At 35.0% G+C, this 18,077-nt stretch overlaps 1 non-coding gene across 1 annotated transcript; it reads left to right on the top strand.

Annotated features, from left to right (window-relative positions):
* Nucleotides 1-15,492: 15,492 nt before the first annotated feature.
* On the top strand, nt 15,493-15,599 carry LOC122099523. The gene has a single exon (XR_006145954.1). It is a non-coding gene; the product is annotated as a U6 spliceosomal RNA (small nuclear RNA).
* Nucleotides 15,600-18,077: the final 2,478 nt, after the last annotated feature.

Genomic DNA, 18,077 nt, shown 5'->3' with positions numbered 1-18,077 from the left:
ATTGCCTATATTTCTGCTTAACATATATAGCTAACGTTAATTTTCTCCCTCTTTTGTTTAGTACACTGAGTTGAAAATATTGATTTCTTGATATACATGGCTTTGTTTTGGATGGAATCCCATCACAAGAAAAAAATCTCCCAAAAGTTTATGTCAAAAATCATGGAAAACAAGACCTCAGGTTGGAAAGAAAACTCTGTTCCTTAAGGTATAAATGCAGTATGTTTATAGTGTTAGTCAATGTTTAAGTATGAGGAGGAAGGCAGAAATGTGAAAGATGTCAAGTCTCTAGAAATTCTGTAGTTGTCACTTTATGTTATCTTCCTTCCTTAAAGCTTGTTTTATTAAAACCCTCTTGGTGTATTTTGGTTTGACTGATTGGTAATCTTCTTCAGGAAATGAAGCTGATTTTAGAAGGCTGATGGTGTGGTAAATAAAGGAATGATAAGAATGTGCAAAGATATTGTCACAGAATGAGCCGACCAGGTTAACTACTGAACAGCAAAACAAAGCAAAGTTTCAAGCCTGATGATCCACATTGGAATATATATAGATAGATACACATACATATACATATATATACATACATACATGAAAAATTAAATCTCCAGTAGAATATAGAGAAACTTTGCATGACAAGTATTAAACTATATCAAACTGGTTGCAGGAACATTACAGTCAAATATCAATAGAATAGCAGTGATTTTGCATAGATTTTGTAAAGGATGAAAATTCTTCTCTCATTATATACTTTACAAATATTCTTAGTATGTTTTAAGTTTTGTGTGTGTGTGTGTGTGTGTGTGTGTGTGTGTGTGTGTGTGTGTGTGTGTGTGTGTCTGTGTGTGAAAATCCTGTACAGAATGGTTACAATTGCATTGGCATGTTAATGAGTACATTTCTTATGAAACATTGTTACCTCTTCCTTTGTTTCCCCTTACCATCCCTCCCATCTCCCCCTCTGGAACCTCCCTGCCACTCAGAGCCAACGTTGTAAGTTTCATTTTCCTACATAACATCTTGTACATCTCATTATTGCAATGAGTTCACATGTATCGCTTTTTAAACAATTTGGTTTTTCCCTTCCCCTCCACAAATTATACCAACATCAAATACAGTGAAAACAGGGTTAAGTTTTTATATATATATATATATACATATATATATATATATATATATATATATATATTATAGTAGGGGCATCTACACAATCTTGAAAGTTGGAATTACACAAAATATGCAACCTGGCTAGGCACTGGTGGTTCAAGGATGTAATCTTAGCTAGTTAAAAGGCTGAGGTCTTCAGATCCCAGTTCAAAGCCAGCTTGAGTTGGAAAGTTCATTAGATTCTTATCTCAAATTAACCATCAGGGCAAACGGAGTTCCAGTTTAGATTGTATGTCAAGCACTGGCCTAGAACACAACCCAGGACATGAGTTTAAGCCCTAGGATCAACAGAAACTAAAACATAAATTAAAAAATGGAGTTAGATATTTTAGAATGAAGCACAATTTTATATACTCTACATTGTTAGGAAGACTAGACTTCTGTGTTAGCTTTATAACCTACCATAGTAAGTGATACTGTCCATTTACGAACCAGAAAGGCTTACTCAGATTAACAAGTTTGAAGGTTTCAGTGAATGTTCAGTTGGTTTTATTGCTTTGGCGGCCTATGACAAGACAATGTCAAGGTGGGGAGGATGTCAGAGAAAAGTTTTTGACGTAGAATGATTAAAAGATAAAAGAAGAATGTATATGAGTATCTATGGTCTCATAGGTTTCACGCGGAAGAACTTAATCTCCATAAGAACTACTCAGATATTCTCCACAGTCTGGTAGGAAATAGAAAGTCTTTAACACATAGGTCTTTCTGGGGCATTCTAAATTCAAATGGCAACATCTTCACCAATGATAATGACTTGTCCAGGAGTGGAAGCAACTGGATATTTCTATAAATTCTAATCAGTGCCCAGCAGACTAAATATTTTATGGAATTCCTATTAAAATATTTTTTGCAAACTGACTGGGTCTTTATACTACATATGTGTATATCTGTGTGTTTGTATGTGTGTATTTTTGTGTTCGAATAAAAGTATTAGTATGTCCTTTCGTTTTTCTTCCCATACCATGAAAGTCTGCCACAATTCCCAATCAAATCCTATCCAAGATTCAAACATTAATGCTATCCCAAAAGTTTTGCGTGCCAACCCAAGTACATCCACCTCGTTTAATATGTCTATGGTATAGGAAAATTTTACGTCTTCCAATTACATTGTCACCAAGGAAACATCATACAATATTTCTTTTAAAAATACCTAGATTGTTGAACACTTTACCCAGAAAATTGAAGGAATATACTTTATTGGATTTAATTTAAATATTTAGTCACTTAAATGTATGTTCTATATCTACAACTTAGAGCCCTATTAAACTACATATTTGCAAAACTTATCTATTACCATCTTCCATGAAGACAGTCCTTGCTGAAAACAAACCAGATGTGGTAAACAAATTAATATGTATGCCATTGTCAAATGCTGTTGTTGTAAAGCATGGAAGTAACAGAGCAATTAATGCCTGTGAACAGCTAGTTCTAAGGAGTATGAAAAGTGATTACTATGTACCCTAAGTGGAAAAATCCACAGATGTTTCAGGTTGTGCTGCATTGTTGGCATTTGTGAGATATATTTTGGAAAGCACTATGAATGAAAGCATGCTATTTCATAAAACTTTTCTGAAGGCAAACTTATTGAAGCAAACCAAAGAATGGGATTTTTTTCCTTAACAAATGCTTTCTGGGTATATTGTGCTGTACACTATAATGATGAAATGATCATTTCTTTGGAAAAGTAATGAAAAACACTGTCACCTGTTGAATTTCTTTTTAAAGTATCTTAAATGACAAGGATGAGGAAATTTAAATGGGTTCATATTATCCAGTATTACTTTAATTTTATAAGTCAAAACAAACTGACAGAGTATTAGTCCATCAAGATTTACAGAGTAAGTTTCTGGCATATATTTTCTTTTGTTGCTCTTTTTTTGGGGGGGGGGCGTGATATAAATATATTTTTGTCAAAAAGGCAACTTGGTCTTAACCATTACCCACAAAATTTATGCGGTTATAGAATCAGAGTTTTTTTGATTAATTTAAGACAATACTAGGATCATTTTATGTCAACACAAAATATAAAAACCAATGACATTTTCACTGAACATCCACTCATAAAAAACCATGAATTAATAAAGTAAAACTCTATGTCAATTTTTTGTTGGTTGTGGGCCTTGAACTCTGGGCCTGGGCACACTGCCTCACCTCTTCAGCTCACAGCTGCCACTGTACCACGTGAGCCACAGTGCAGTTTCTGGTTTTAGGAGGTTTGTTGGAGATAAGATTCTCACAGACTTTTCTGCCCAGGCTGGCTTTGAACAACTATCCTCAGATCTCAGACTCCAGAATAGCAAGGATTACAGGAATGAGCCAACAAAGCCCAGATCCAAGTCAATTTTTAAAAAGCAAGCTTTGATACTTCTCCACATAGAGCTCCTCTATGACCCAGCAATCCCACTTTTGTACATTTACCCAAATGTTTATAAAAAAAGACCACACTAAAGCTACCAGCATGACTGTTTATTGCAGCACTATTTACTATAACTAAGATATGGAACCAACTCAGATGCCCCTCAGTAGATGAATGGATCAAGAAAATGTGGTATATATACACAATGGAATTCTATGCCTCCATCAGAAAGAATGGCATTGCCCCATTTGTAAGGAAATGGAAAGACTTGGAAAAAATTCTATTAAGTGAAGTAAGCCAGGCCCAAAGTAACATAGGTCCCATGGTTTGCCTTATTTGCAATATCTAGTATATGTCTGAGTCACGCAGTAAAGGTCAGAAAAGGTGATGTTAGGGAAATGAATCCTAAGATTTGTATTCAAATGTTTTTTTTCTTTCATGCGATTTTTTCTAACACATTTATAAGATTATTTCCTTGTTGCTTTGTATGTTCCCTCCCCCACAGTATAACCCCTGCTTTCACTGTATTTGATGTCGGTATAATTTGTGGAGGGGAAGGGGAAAAACAAACCGTTTAAACAGAGATACAGGTGGACCCATTGCAACAATGAGGTGTACAAGTCATTAGGTCGAAGAATGAACTTTACAACTTTGGTGCACGAGGAGGGGGGGTAGTGGGGCGGATTGGGTGGGGGGGCGGGGTTAGGATGGGAAGGGATGGGAAGGGGAAACAAAGGAGGAGGCTACAATGCTTGATAAGAAATGTACTCATTATCTTGCCCATGCAATTGTAACCCCTCTGTACAGTATTTTCATAATAAAAAAAGAAATGTACTTACAAAAAAAAAAAGCAAGCTTTGATACTTCTGGTTTTTCCAATAAACAATTTTATTTTTTCAGCATTAGTTTATAAAACTATGTGTTATTTTTAGATGTAACTGGGATTTTTCAAACAATTCAAGTATAATTTTTACTATTACTCTGTATCTCACAAAAATTCATTATTATTGACTTTGCACAGTCAATTACATACTATCTTACACACTATTATTATTACATTCTATATTGCATATAGTGTAAAGTGAAAATAGTTTGCACCATTTCATATAAATTACTAGGTGTTATTTTTTCATTTTAAATTCACATTTGTGGTTTTACAATAAGGGAAAAAAAGATTTTAGAGTTAAAATAAAATATCAATGTGTAGAGTGTCCCAATTAAAACAAAAATTCTGAGTTCCTACAGACAAAATTATTTTCCTTTTACTAAAGTCTTTGAAGTAATACCTTTGGAAATAGTGAGGAAAAGGAAGCAGAATTCAACTCACATCAATCCATGTCTCTGTTATTTTGCTATCCCCTTCACTAAGACCTGCCCGCTCCCACTTGCCAATGTCTCTCTTAGAATTCTATTTGGGAAAGTTCTAAGTCACAGATTATTTTTGTACTTCCTGTTATATGAAACAAAATATATACACAAAACTCTTGAAATAAAATGTACACACATGTTAAAGTCACCACAGCTGGAAAAACAACAAAGAAATGGATCTCCTCCAGGAACAAAAACATGTTGGGCCCAGTTTTTTTTAAGTACAAAACCTCAAATACATGTTAATTTGAGTAGAGCTATAATTATAGCTGTCATTCAGAAATAAGGTTGTGCAAATTAAATTCATCTGTATGAACCTAATATAGCAGATCTTTTGGATCAAATTGTTTAAAACAAATGTAACTATATATTAAGAAAGATCTGCACATATTTAAAAGGAAAAATGCTATAGTATTAAATCACAAAAATCATGACATACTAAAAAAATTCAGAAATGCAATGAATAAGTCCAATAGTATCAATATTGAGAAGTAAATACCACTGATTTAACAAGAACAAAATATACAAGTACTAGAATTTGAGCAGTGTGCTTGAGTGTACATAATTTTAAACTGCTCCAAATTACACTGTTTGTAGATTACTGAATGTGGGTTATCTAAAGGAAAACATCAGCACATTACATAAATGAAATTAAAAATCTCATGAAAAGAGAATAGTAGTTTCTGGAAAATACTATTTTAATAATTGGTGGTCAAAATGTTTCTAATACTGACAAAATTGCATACCTATTTAGTTAGATGCAAAAAAGACCCAAGCTACTCCAGCTGATTTGAAACTTTGGCAAAGTATACAACTATAGCATTATAATGCAATTTGATTCTGGCATGGAATTCATTTCATCATTGATCTGACAAATGAATACATGAAAGAACATAGCTTCTCCAACTAAATTCAAGACCTAACTAAGCATAAAATCAGAAAAGTCATCATGCAAGACGTATTACAACTGGGGTAAAAGAAAAATAAGTCATACAGATTCTGTATTTATTTTAATTGTTGATTTTTTCATAAATTATTTCCTTTAGCTTGCATTTTCAAAACATTGTGTTACATGATGTATATCTTGGCAACTAATTTTGGATGCCTCTTTAAATTTTGTTGAGTATAATGTTTCATTTCAGTTCCTAACCCATGAAATGATGTTGTTTACAAAACAAATGCTAATAACCACTGTTTATAATACGCAAAATCACATAACAAGACACTAGTAAGTATAGGTTAACATTTTGATATCATGGTCTCATGACTGATGAGGCCTATCTGCATGAGTATAGTTGTACCTAAATTTAACCACTGTTAAAAAATGTTTATATATTTATCTGTCTCCCATCAGAGATTAAACCTGAGTATAAAGCCTAAGGAAAATGATAAGGTAAGAATTTAGCTATTCTGGATATAAAGTAAACAAAATGCAGCATAGAGTAACTCACTGGTTTAAAGCCAAGCTATTTCTCCAAAACATTCTAAGCATTTCCTTACAATGTGTATTATTCTCAAGAAGGGAATGGGGAATGTGAGGACTAACCAAGTACTATCTTCAAATATACGTAATTTGGATTTAGCCCTTTATTTCACAATAAGCATTTTTGATGAAAAAAAAACTGTTTGAATAATTAATTTTCTGGTCAGGTATAATATATCCTAGTTGCATAAACCAAACTGCATTCATAAAATGGTATATTGCAATTAAGTAAAAAAAATCATATTCAATAAATAGCAAAAAGTGTATACCTATAGAGAATATTTTGAAGAATGCATTAGAAATATTCTAATATAATGCTTAATTTGATTGAACAATTTCACATTGACGGTAATTAACTAGAATACTATAATGCTAATTGGACAAGATTGTCTTTCAAAATGAGCAAAGCCTATTTCTCCTTTTAGTTTGTCAGGGAAATAACTGACAAAAAAGGAAATTAACATATGAATCTATAACAACTGGAATGAATTTTTTTATTAACAAATAATAATTTCACAAAGTAATTTTATTGTGTTATACACATATGTCCACATAATGTTGCTTATTAAATTTTATTTCTTTTATTAATTCATTATCCTATTTTTATACTGAAATTTTATTATGTGATCATACTAACTTATGAAGTATTTGAACATATTTATACCACACTACTTCTCTTCATCTCCTCATTCAGTTTTTTCCAAACTCAATCAGTTCCATCTTTTATACGTGGGTCATTCATTTTATTTTCTGGATCTAGAGTCTACATGTGAGAAATCTAGTATTTGTTTACACAGTACGGCTTATTGCTTTAATATGAAGGTTTCCATTTCTATCTATTTTCCTGAAGATGAAGGTATTTCATTACAATGAGTGGCTAAATAATATATCATTGTGTATATATACATATATATATTACAATTTCTTTATTCAATCAATGATTAAGGAACATGTAGGTGAATTATGTGTTCATTTTTTAATGGGAGAAGGAAGGATAGAAATAATGATGTTTGGATTGAGAAACGTGATCTTCAGGTTGGCACTCTATTTGAAACATCCTCCCAGCTGCACTTTCATCAGTATTTCAATAATGCATTATATTTAAAATATGATATTTAATTACATTTGTGAAGGTGTTCTTTTTCAGTAATTATTTTTTATTACAGTGTTACATTTAGTATGTCATGTGAGTATGGGGATGTATGTGAACATGAATATGCATGCATGTTTGTAGGGAAGCTGAATGCATATGAGATACAGAATTCAAATAAAAGTTTGAGACCTATAAGTTGCTAAATTGATGTATATGTCCAGTTTGTGGAGTGTGATTTCAAGATCACATTTTGGTAGGTTTCATACCAAATAAGTAGATATTTCTAATCCAAAATCTTTTTTTTTAATCTTTTTTTTTATTATTTTATTTTATTTTTTTTGTGAACACACTCTACAGAGGGGTTACAATTACATGGGCAGGATAATGCGTACATTTCTTATCAAGCATTGCAGCCTCCTCCTTTGTTTACCCTTCACATCCATTCCCAGCCTCTCCCACACCCAATCCTCCCCGCCTCCACCTCTCCACTTGCCCCCCCGCACCAACATTGTAAAGCTCGTTTTCGACATGACAAATTGTACTTCTCATTGTTGCAACAAGTCCACCTGTATCCTTAAATGACTTGTTTTTTCCCATCTTCTCTACAAGTTATACTGACATCAAATATAGTGAAAGCAGGGGTTGTATTGTGGGGGAGGGACATACAAAGCAACAAAGAGATAATCTTATAAATGCGTTAGAAACAATCGCATGAAAGAAAAAAAAAACATTTGAATACATATCTTAGGGTTCATTTCCCTAACATCAACTTATCTGACCTTTTCTGCTTGACTCATACATATACTAGATATTGCAAATAAGGGAAACCATGGGACCTATATTTATTTGGGCCTGGTTTACTTCACTTAATATAATATTTACCAAGTCTTTCCATTTCCTAACAAATGGTTCCTATTTCCTATAAAGTAAATCAAGCAGAGAAATCAGGTTAAGATCTGAAAGAGCCTTTAAAAAAGTCTTTGACCTTGAAAATTGTCCTGGGTATGAATTTTTGGAGAAATATCCCCATTCAAAATAGAAGGAAACAATTTTAACATTATGTTGGTACTGGGTTTTGAACTACTGGCCTTGAGCTCTATCTGGGCATTAATTCTCAATGTTTGGATGATACCACCTGAGTCACACCTTCACTTCTTCCTTTTACTACAAGTGGAGAAAGGAATCTTTTAGGTTTATTCATTTGGAATAGCTTGGAATTGCAATTGTCAAATTTGAACCTACCTAGTAGCTAGGTGGAAGCCACTGGTGCTCTACTAAAACTCACTTCTTTTAAAAATAAATAATCAGAAAAAGGAGAAAAAAATATTTGTTCAATGATTTATATGTTGTCTGATAAACCAAATCACTTGCTACTGGAAGATAGAAAGTGAGAAGTTAGAGATGAATACGGAGGGCAAAGACAAAAGAAATGAAGAAGGGAAGAGAGAGTAAATGAGGGCAGGAGAAGGGAGGAGAGGAGAGGAGGGGTGAGCTGAATTGTTTATAAGGTATTATTGTACAATCAGTGCCTTTGCATTTATATAGCCAAAGCTTTATATTTTTGGTGGTAGTAAGTTGAGATATAAAATACCAATTTACAGCTAAAAACCTGTTAGTGTGTTTCCTTCTGCACCAAGGGTGCAACAGTTAGGTTACTGTTACAGAGAAGGAAAGAGTAATCAGTTTAAGTGATTCTGAGAAACAATAATTGAAATGCCAGGAATGCTCCCTTGTATGGTGAAGTCAAGCATCACTATTGTTCCCTGATCTAGTATTCCTCTCAACAAGAATAGCAAAAACAAGAGGAAGGAGATTTCTGAGTAATAATCATCTTTCAGTTTACCCTCTTCCCTTGGCCTCTCAAACAATAAAGCCCAAGGAGACTTAACCTGAGCTAGTAGGGTAAATGGGAGAAAAAAGGTCAGTCTAGCTTAATGTGAAAGTTTTAAAATAATTGGGGCAGCGTTTCAAATACTGAAATAAAACGTTTGTAATTATTAATAAAAAGTAACTCTGAATTTATCGAAAAGTTAGAAGACTAAAGTTCTCACTCCATAGTGGAATCTGCATAATTAAACTGACTCCTGCTACTATCATCAGAAAATGAAGACCGCTCCTAAACTTCCAATACTAGGTAAATTACCCTCGATATTCACTTAAAATGTGTGAATATGATGCAGAAGACATTACTCATGTAACTGTAACCCCTCTGTACACGATTTTTACTATAAAATGTATAAAAATTAGAAAAGTGGAATGATTGACAATGATCCAGATGTATTGTGCATTGAAATGCACATACACATTATTCAACACTGACAAAATGAAGTGAAACTCCTTTGCATGACTTGCTAAAGATTAAATTTTTTTGAAGTTTTAATACTAAATGACCAGAGCATAAACCTTTAGAGATAAATAAGAGGATAGCATTGACATATTGTTGAGGCTTGTGCTCCTTTCAATACACAAAAAATTAATGTGTCAAGTTTGCTGCAAATGTAAATTGTAATTTGCCAATTCTTTTTGCAAATTGCCCAAATTATAGAGAACCAAATTCCACTATCCCTTCAGTCTCACCAAAAATTCGTATAGACCTTTAGGTTTCTCGGTTGTTTCTAAATATCTTAATGTAATGCACGGGAACCAAAACTAAATTCTTTTAAAATCATCTCACTCAGACATAGGTATGGATAGATAATTGATGTGTGCAGAATCAGAAATATTCAGAAGGCTGTAAATGAATGCTTAGTAATTTTCTCTCTTCTGGGTCATAGAATACAGCCTGTCCTTGTTAGGAAAATTTAGGAGAATGGAAAAGGAATAGGACGGACTACATCATCAATAGGCGAGGACTGTTTATTGTCGAAAAGCAGGTTTGGAGGTTGCGTGAGGGAGCTGAAACAGGATCTGAGTTTTTATAGGAGGACTGAGCAAGGAGGTAGAGGTTAATGAAAAGCCCCTAGGTCAAGGAAAGCGGGGACCTTTCAGTTGGGCCCACAATGGGATGTTTACAACTGGGATTATATAGATTGCCCTGCCTGCACTTAAAAGAAGTTCACACATACCTGGGATTTGCCTGTATTGTGTATGAGCCTGGGACAGCAGGGTTGGGGTCAATCCTTCATATTCCATCTTTAGATACATGAAATGATAGGGCCAAGTGGGGAAGGCAAGATCTTCATATAGGGTCTTTGGATACATAAAAAGAATTGGGCTGAGAGAGGAGAATCATGCAGGTATGAGAACAAAGAAGATTCCATCATTTTGAACCCTGGAGTATAAAAGGTGGAGGGGCATCATGGTCTTTTCTGGTTACTTCCAGCTGTCATCAGTGTGTCCAGGAGTCACTGGGGCTGGCGTCTTCAGGTCCAGGTCTGTGCTCGGTCCAGAAGAGTGTAAGCAAAGCCTCTGGGTGCCTGCAGTAATAGGATGTCCTTGACTTGGTCCCAGGTTTGAGTGATGGCTGTTATCCTGTTAGACAGAAACTTGAAAATGCTGAGATCAGGCAAAAGGCTGACAAGGTGGCAGGACTAGTTGATAAGAGTGACATCAGAAAACACAACCAGGGAATAATCCAGAAAAGTTCCATTTGGATCATGAGCCTATAACCAGTCAGAATCTAGGGCTGGATTGGAGTAGTTAAGGGCCTGGTGAGAGACCTTGATCATTTCCTATAAATAGCAGGTAACAAAGGCAAGAATGTAAATTCCTGTGCATTTAGAAGTTAGACAGATATGGAAATTAGACGGACAAGCTTCTGAACTTGTTTCTATTGGCCTCCTGGATCTGGTTAATTTTAAAAGGGCAGTCACAAAGTGGCTGATGTAACATCTTTTCCTCTTATTCTTTTCCACTTTTTCCTTGGATCTAGGTGCTTGTGGCTGGGATATGGGCTTTGAACTCAAGGCCTGAGCATTTTCCCTAAGCAATTCTGCTCGAGGCTAGCATTCTACCACTTTCAGTCACAGGGCCACATTTAGCATTTGGCTGGTTAATTTTTGAGCCAGCTACCACCCTGGCTCTTTGATGGTTAGTTGGGTGATAGAGTCTCAGGGATTTGTCTGCCTGGGCTGGCTTTGAACTGCAATCTTTGCCACAAAAACCCTTTATCATTTCCAATTAATGCAACAAGGAGATCAGTGAGAACAAGTAGAGTTTATGTGCACCCTACCAAGAATTAATCAACAAATACTTGCCAGAACTCTGCAATGACAAAATTCAATAGATGGGATGAGAGTTTGAGCATACCTTGTATGCCTGGAAAACCTGATAACTAAATTGTATGAGAGGCTCTCCTGGACTATACATGTTTCAATAGTATAACAACATAGCTGGCTTTTTCATATCAGGATGAGTAAGGTTTAAAGAGAGTGTCCACAAGAGTCTTAGTGTTTGTAAATCTAAATCAGTCTTTTACCAAGAATCAGCTGTGTGTGATGGAGTCAGGCAGGAGTCCAGTGTACCATGGTGGAGGTAGGATGGTCCAGGCAGGATCTGGGCAAGATTGCCTCCCTCGGATGAATTGTCAAAACTCCTGGTTGGTTACTTACAAAATTATACACAGACGTTAAAGAAACGACTTTAGGTGGACATAGAGAATGACATGCTACTTTTAATGTTAAGTAACAGCCAAAAATTACTTACCAACTTTACTCACAAGCTGTCTTTTAAGGCATACTCATACCATCTCTTATACTCGAACTTTCTGGGGACAGAAACAGATATGTGCAACAAATATTTTAAGACAATTCTTACCTCCTTACTGGTTTCTTTTTCATCACAGCTGGCTAGGAGCTGAGCTGGGTCTCATTCCTTTTACTACTATCCTTGAAAAAAAGGTTTTCTTTTAACAAACAGCACATTTGATAGGAAATATCACTATCAAGACATAGAAGAAGATAATTGTTACACAGTTTTTATAATGAGATTATGTTGAACATGTTTTCACACACACACATTTAAACTAAAGTTCTAAGATGCACTTGGGTTTTTAAAAAATGAAAATCGGCAGTATATTTTTTTGGAATTCCAGTGACAAGGTGATATTTTTCCAATATGATAAAACCACGTGGTCAATGTCAGAATAGTAGGCAATACCAAACAAAATGCAAGGCAAATTTTGACAAACAGAATTTCAACCCTTAAACCAACATTGATAACAAGAGCAGAAAACCTTTAAATCAATTTTGGGGATGAGGTGGATTAGTATATGAATTAAATATTTTAACCCTTAGAAGAGTGAAGAGGAGAGGGGAGTAAGGTTGGTGGAAGAATGGGGGATGTAGAAAAACCCATCATGTGGTCTTAGTACCCCCAGATAGAGTGTCTTGTACATCTCCTTGCTACAATGGGTCAACCTGTACTTTTTCCTTGTATCTTAAATGAAGAAATGCTGGCTTGATTTATGTTGATTCTACTTGTGTAGACACACCTAAAATCACTCACCAAGTCCAAAAGCACACAAATGAAATGCATCTTTTGTCCGTTGGTACAATTGAATTCTACACATTTATTGACAGGTTACAAATTATTCTCAAATTTTAATACATTACAAATACTTTTTCTTATTTTCGTGGCCAGGAAATGCAAGACCTCAGACAGCAATTCTCACTTTAGACTTATCACATGGGTTGGTTAAATGTTGACCTGAGCTCCAGTCTTCTGTGGACTCACTCATTACTTAGGAATTGATGCTGGCTGTTGGAAAAGAGCTCAAGGAAAGATGCCGTATAACTTTATTCTTTACCAGGGTATTCTCCTGCATTTTTGGTTGTTGAGAGTGTCTACAAGAGCAAACATTCTATGGGGAGCAAGGAGACAGCATATGACCTATACTTACTGAGATTTCTGGGTGATTTGCTATCACTTGTACTGTATTTGCAAGTCGAATCTGTCAAAACCTACCAGTTATAAGAGATAAGAGAAGTGCTAAAATAAGTCTTAGAGACAAATATATCTTCAACATATTTGGTTCCAAGCATTCCGTCTAGGGCATATTCAACAAGTAGTGAAACTTGTGTTGGCTGTATCTATGCGTCTTTCTCCATGTGTGCATGTATACATGTGTATATATATATGTGTGTATTTGTATGTAGAGCAATATACATGTGTACATATATAAGGGCATATACACACATATATTCATATATAAATAAATATATATGTGCATATATTTATATATATCAGATGTTCAGTGATTTAATCTAGACTTCCCAGCACATTGTCATTCTCACAAAGTGTACATGATAAACTGCTCTGACGATCTGTGCTCACTTCCCCCACTTCCTTGTTTTTCATCCCTGTGAACAACTTCAGCCTACTTTCCATAGGATAGCTTTGTTTTTGTTACTTACTGAAATTAAAAGAAAAAGGTTGCTTGTAAAAGGAAAAGATCTTTTAGGACGCAGGTTAAAAGTATTTTATCCATCCCAATGATTCCTATGAGGAAAATTTGTAATAGTACTAAAAGTGAAAAGGAATTCCTAGATCTGTTGTTTTGCCATTTACAATGGCAAAGAATAATAGCACGTCACTCTTATAACTCTTAAAGAATGCAAGGGTAACTGATCGTCCCTATCATGTTCCCAAAATCCCAGTGGTTCCTGAAGGACAATAGTAGCTCAGCAGAAATTCTAAGTAGCAGACATGGAGCATGAAGGAGAAAGAGAGGAAATAGAGAATGAAAGAGAAATATCATAATACTGAAAGTGCATCACAGATAAACAAGAGCTGTATGAGAATATTCATACTGCTATCTTTAGACTCTACAGGTACATTTGAAGGTATTTGATGTATGATAACTCATCAACACCACATTCCTCATCACCACATAAGCAGAAAATGATGGAAGTGGTGCTGTGGCTCAAGTGGTAGCAATAGCCTTGAGATGAAGAGCTGAGGAGCAGAACACAGGACCCAGAGTTCAAGCCCCACAACCAACAGAAACAAAACCAAAACACTAAACACAAAACCGTCTCTCAATTTTGTGGCCTCAACTGTGTAAAACCACTGTTTCAGCCTAGGGCTAAGATTTATGTGTGGACATTTATCAACACTCCTGATTCAAACTCTACTTGAGAATATTTTAGTCAATATTTTGTTCTTAATTTTGCTCTTTGTAAATTCACATGCACCTATAAAAATGGTGTGGCCATCCCAGTAACAATCTCAAAGTACCTCGTAATGATGACTTATAAAAAGTTGTATTATATTACAACAAGGAAAACAATGCTGCAAATAAAGAAAACCAATAATTAAATATTAATGATTAATAAAATGAAAACCAAATACCATTGTTTCCAGTATTTGAAGTGTACTACATATTAGATTTTAGTATTTTCTCATATTCCTGTACATTTAAAACTGGCTAAGATTATGATGTTCAACAAGAGTTTTATAAGCTATGAGTAGTCTTTAAATTTACCCTCTAACATTGCTATTTTTGTCTCATCTCATCATCTGTATATGGTTTATATAATCATTTTTGTTCCTCGCTAACATATAAAGTAAGGAAGCCCTAAAGTTTTTACAGAAACTGTGTAGTTAACAAAGTCTTAACTCTTCACTGTTTCTTCATACAAAGACTTTGCAACTTCTCATTAGTAAACTTTCTATAAACTCTGAAATGTACATATTTAGTTGTATATGTCTGCTACCATAAATCCTAAATACTTTATAGAAAAGTTATATGACCTACCAAACAATCTTAATTTTGGCATATAAGCAAATTCCCAAAATTAAACATATTTAAAACATTAAAACTTAAAAAAGAACTTAACATTTGCTGCAGTGTTCATTATGATAGGTGCCTTGTATAGAATAATTGAATTTCTCCTCCTACACATCTGTTGAGCAACAAATACCTGGAATTATTTTGTTTTAACATATCTTGAATTTAGTCTTAAATGTGTGCTTATGTAAGAAATACATGGTTCTAAAATTTCACGACAAATCTTTTGAACTTACTTTTTGTTGAATTGTCTAGTTTAAGAAAATCAATTCCACTTTATATATAAAAAATGTTCTGTGCTCAATTCAACAGCACATACACTAAAATTGGAACAATACAGAGAAGATTAGCATGGTCCCTGTACAAGTGTGACATGCAAATTTGTGAAGCGCTCCACATTTTTACAATAACAGATGCTGGAGGGGATGTGGCAAGAAGGGAACCCTACTTCCTTTTTGGTGGGAGTGTAAACTTGTTCAACCACTTGGAAAGCAGTATGGAGGTTCCTTAAAAGATTCCTCATAGAGCTCACAAATGACCAAGCAATCCCACTTTTGGGTATTCACCTAAATAGTCAGCAACAAGACCATATTAAAATTACCAATACAATTATGTTTATTGCAGCATTATTTCCCATAGCTAAGATATGGAACCAACCAGGATGCCCCTCAGTAGATGAATGGATCAAGAAAACGTTGTGAGTTTGTGTGTGTGTGTGTGTGTGTGTGTGTGTGTGTGTGTGTGTGTGTGTGTGTGTGTATGGGAATTCTATCGTCCATCAGAAAGAATGACATCACCCAATTTGTTACGGAATGGAAAGACTAGGAAAAATTATATTAACTAAAATAATCCAAGTCCAAGGAAACATCAGTCACGTGGTATCCCTTATTGTCAATAATTAATATATGTCGTGGATAAGCAGAAAAGGTCAAAAGCTATGTGCATGTGAATAGATAAGGTGATGTTAAGCTTAATGAACCCCAAGATAGGGACACAAGTGGTTTTTTTTCTTGCTGTTGTTTCTAAAGTATTTATAATGTACGATGTGATTTTTTTTTGTTTTTTATATGGTCCTCCCACACAGAAATAAACTTTTTTTTTGGGGGGTCCAGTCGTGGGGCCTGAACTCTGGGCCTGAGCGCTGTCCCTCAGCTCTTCAGCTCAAGGCTAGTGCTCTACCACTTCAGCCACAGTGCCACTTCTGGCTTTTTTTTCTTAGGTGGTGCTGGGAATCGAACCCAGTGCCTCAGGCATGCAAAGCAAGCGCTCTTACCACTGAGCCACCTTCCCAGCCCCCGAAATAAACATTGTTTACAGTCAACCTTGAAAAGCCATCTTGATAGACCATTTCTGTAAGTGGTAGCAGAATATTATTGATGGCTTTGCAAGGATGCCAGATTGCCTCATTTTCAGATAATTAAAACAGGAATTTAGTCAGCTGTTTTTTTTTTGTTTTTTTTTTTTTTAAATTTTATTTAATTTTATTTGTGAACATAGCTGTTTTTTTTTTTTTTTATCATTAGGACAAAAACCCATTGACTCTAGTCCAGGTGATCACTGTGGCCCAGAGAAGCTAATACATTGACTAGTAATCCTAGACCTCTAAAAACAAAACAAAACAAACAAGTAAAAATCTCCGGTAAGCAAGGCCAGTCATGGCTCCTATCACAGCCTACATGAAGTCAGGCAAAATACTGAAGCTGGGAGTCATTTAGCTGATAACTAATATATTTTTTATGAGGCAGACTGAAATAAAAGACTCCTGAGAGAGGGTAGGAAAGACTGATCAGAGGGACTAAAATTGGTCACACAAAGATTGGAAAATAGAATTCCTTATAAAACAAATAAATCATAGAAAGCCTGTGCACGCGAGAACAACACAGAAGACCAATTCCAGAAATGCACATTTTCTTAGAGGTCACCTTAATGAATTATCAATTGAAATTTTTGAAATTTAAATATTTGACCCAAGGGGAAGAAGGACAATTGCTCAAGAGAAAGAAAAACTCATCACTCTGTTAGGAGGTCCAATATCACATTAAGAAGTAATCAAGCACAGATTTGTAATAAAAAGAGAAAACAATTATTCGAAATGAGGGTTTCATTTGTTTTGATGTAAATGTTTTTGATTTAGGTGCTAGCGATTACCATACAATTGATCCAGTCCCACAGTTGAGTTGACATTGACTGCAGTATTCCCACATGAAGGAAAAGAGAAAATTTACAAATGTCAGATCAAATGAGTTGAGGATGAAGTGTTTTAATAGAAATATATGAGGTTTAGACACAGGTGAAGAGGTGGATTTTCTTTTATAAAAATCCCCCATTTTTAGCCTGGTGACAGTGGCTCACAGCTGTAATCTTAGCTACTCAGGAAGCTAAGATCTGAGGACTGCTGTTCAAAGCCAACTTGGGCAGGAAAGTCCCTGAGACTCATCTCCATTTAACCACCAGAAAACCAGAAGTGGCAATGTGGTTCAAAAGTTAGAGCATTCACCTTGAGTTGAAGAGCTCAGGGACAGTGCCCAAGCCCAGACTTCAAGCCCCTCGACCACCACCAACAACAACGAAAGTCTCCCTTTTCTTGGACTGCCTACAACTTTTCCTAACATTCAACAAAGAAGACATTTTATTACCCACTACAGGTAAGTCCTATTCTAGCTGTTGCAAATAGAAAGATTTTGTATCTTATGTCAAAAGGTTCATATTTGGGGAAACAAATACAAGCAGTGGTAACTTTTTTTCCAGTCCTTGAACTCGGGACCTGGGCCCTGAACATTGTTATACTGGTAGCTTTAATGTGAGCTTGTTTGTTATTTATTGGATTACTGTCCATGACAGGAATTACTGGGTCATAAGGGAGAGCTGTTTAGTCTTTCAC

Source organism: Dipodomys spectabilis, unplaced genomic scaffold, assembly GCF_019054845.1.
Source record: "Dipodomys spectabilis isolate Male_0828 unplaced genomic scaffold, ASM1905484v1 ptg000516l, whole genome shotgun sequence".
Classification (NCBI taxonomy): Eukaryota; Metazoa; Chordata; class Mammalia; order Rodentia; family Heteromyidae; genus Dipodomys; species Dipodomys spectabilis.
This window is presented reverse-complemented; position numbering and strand designations above follow the sequence as displayed.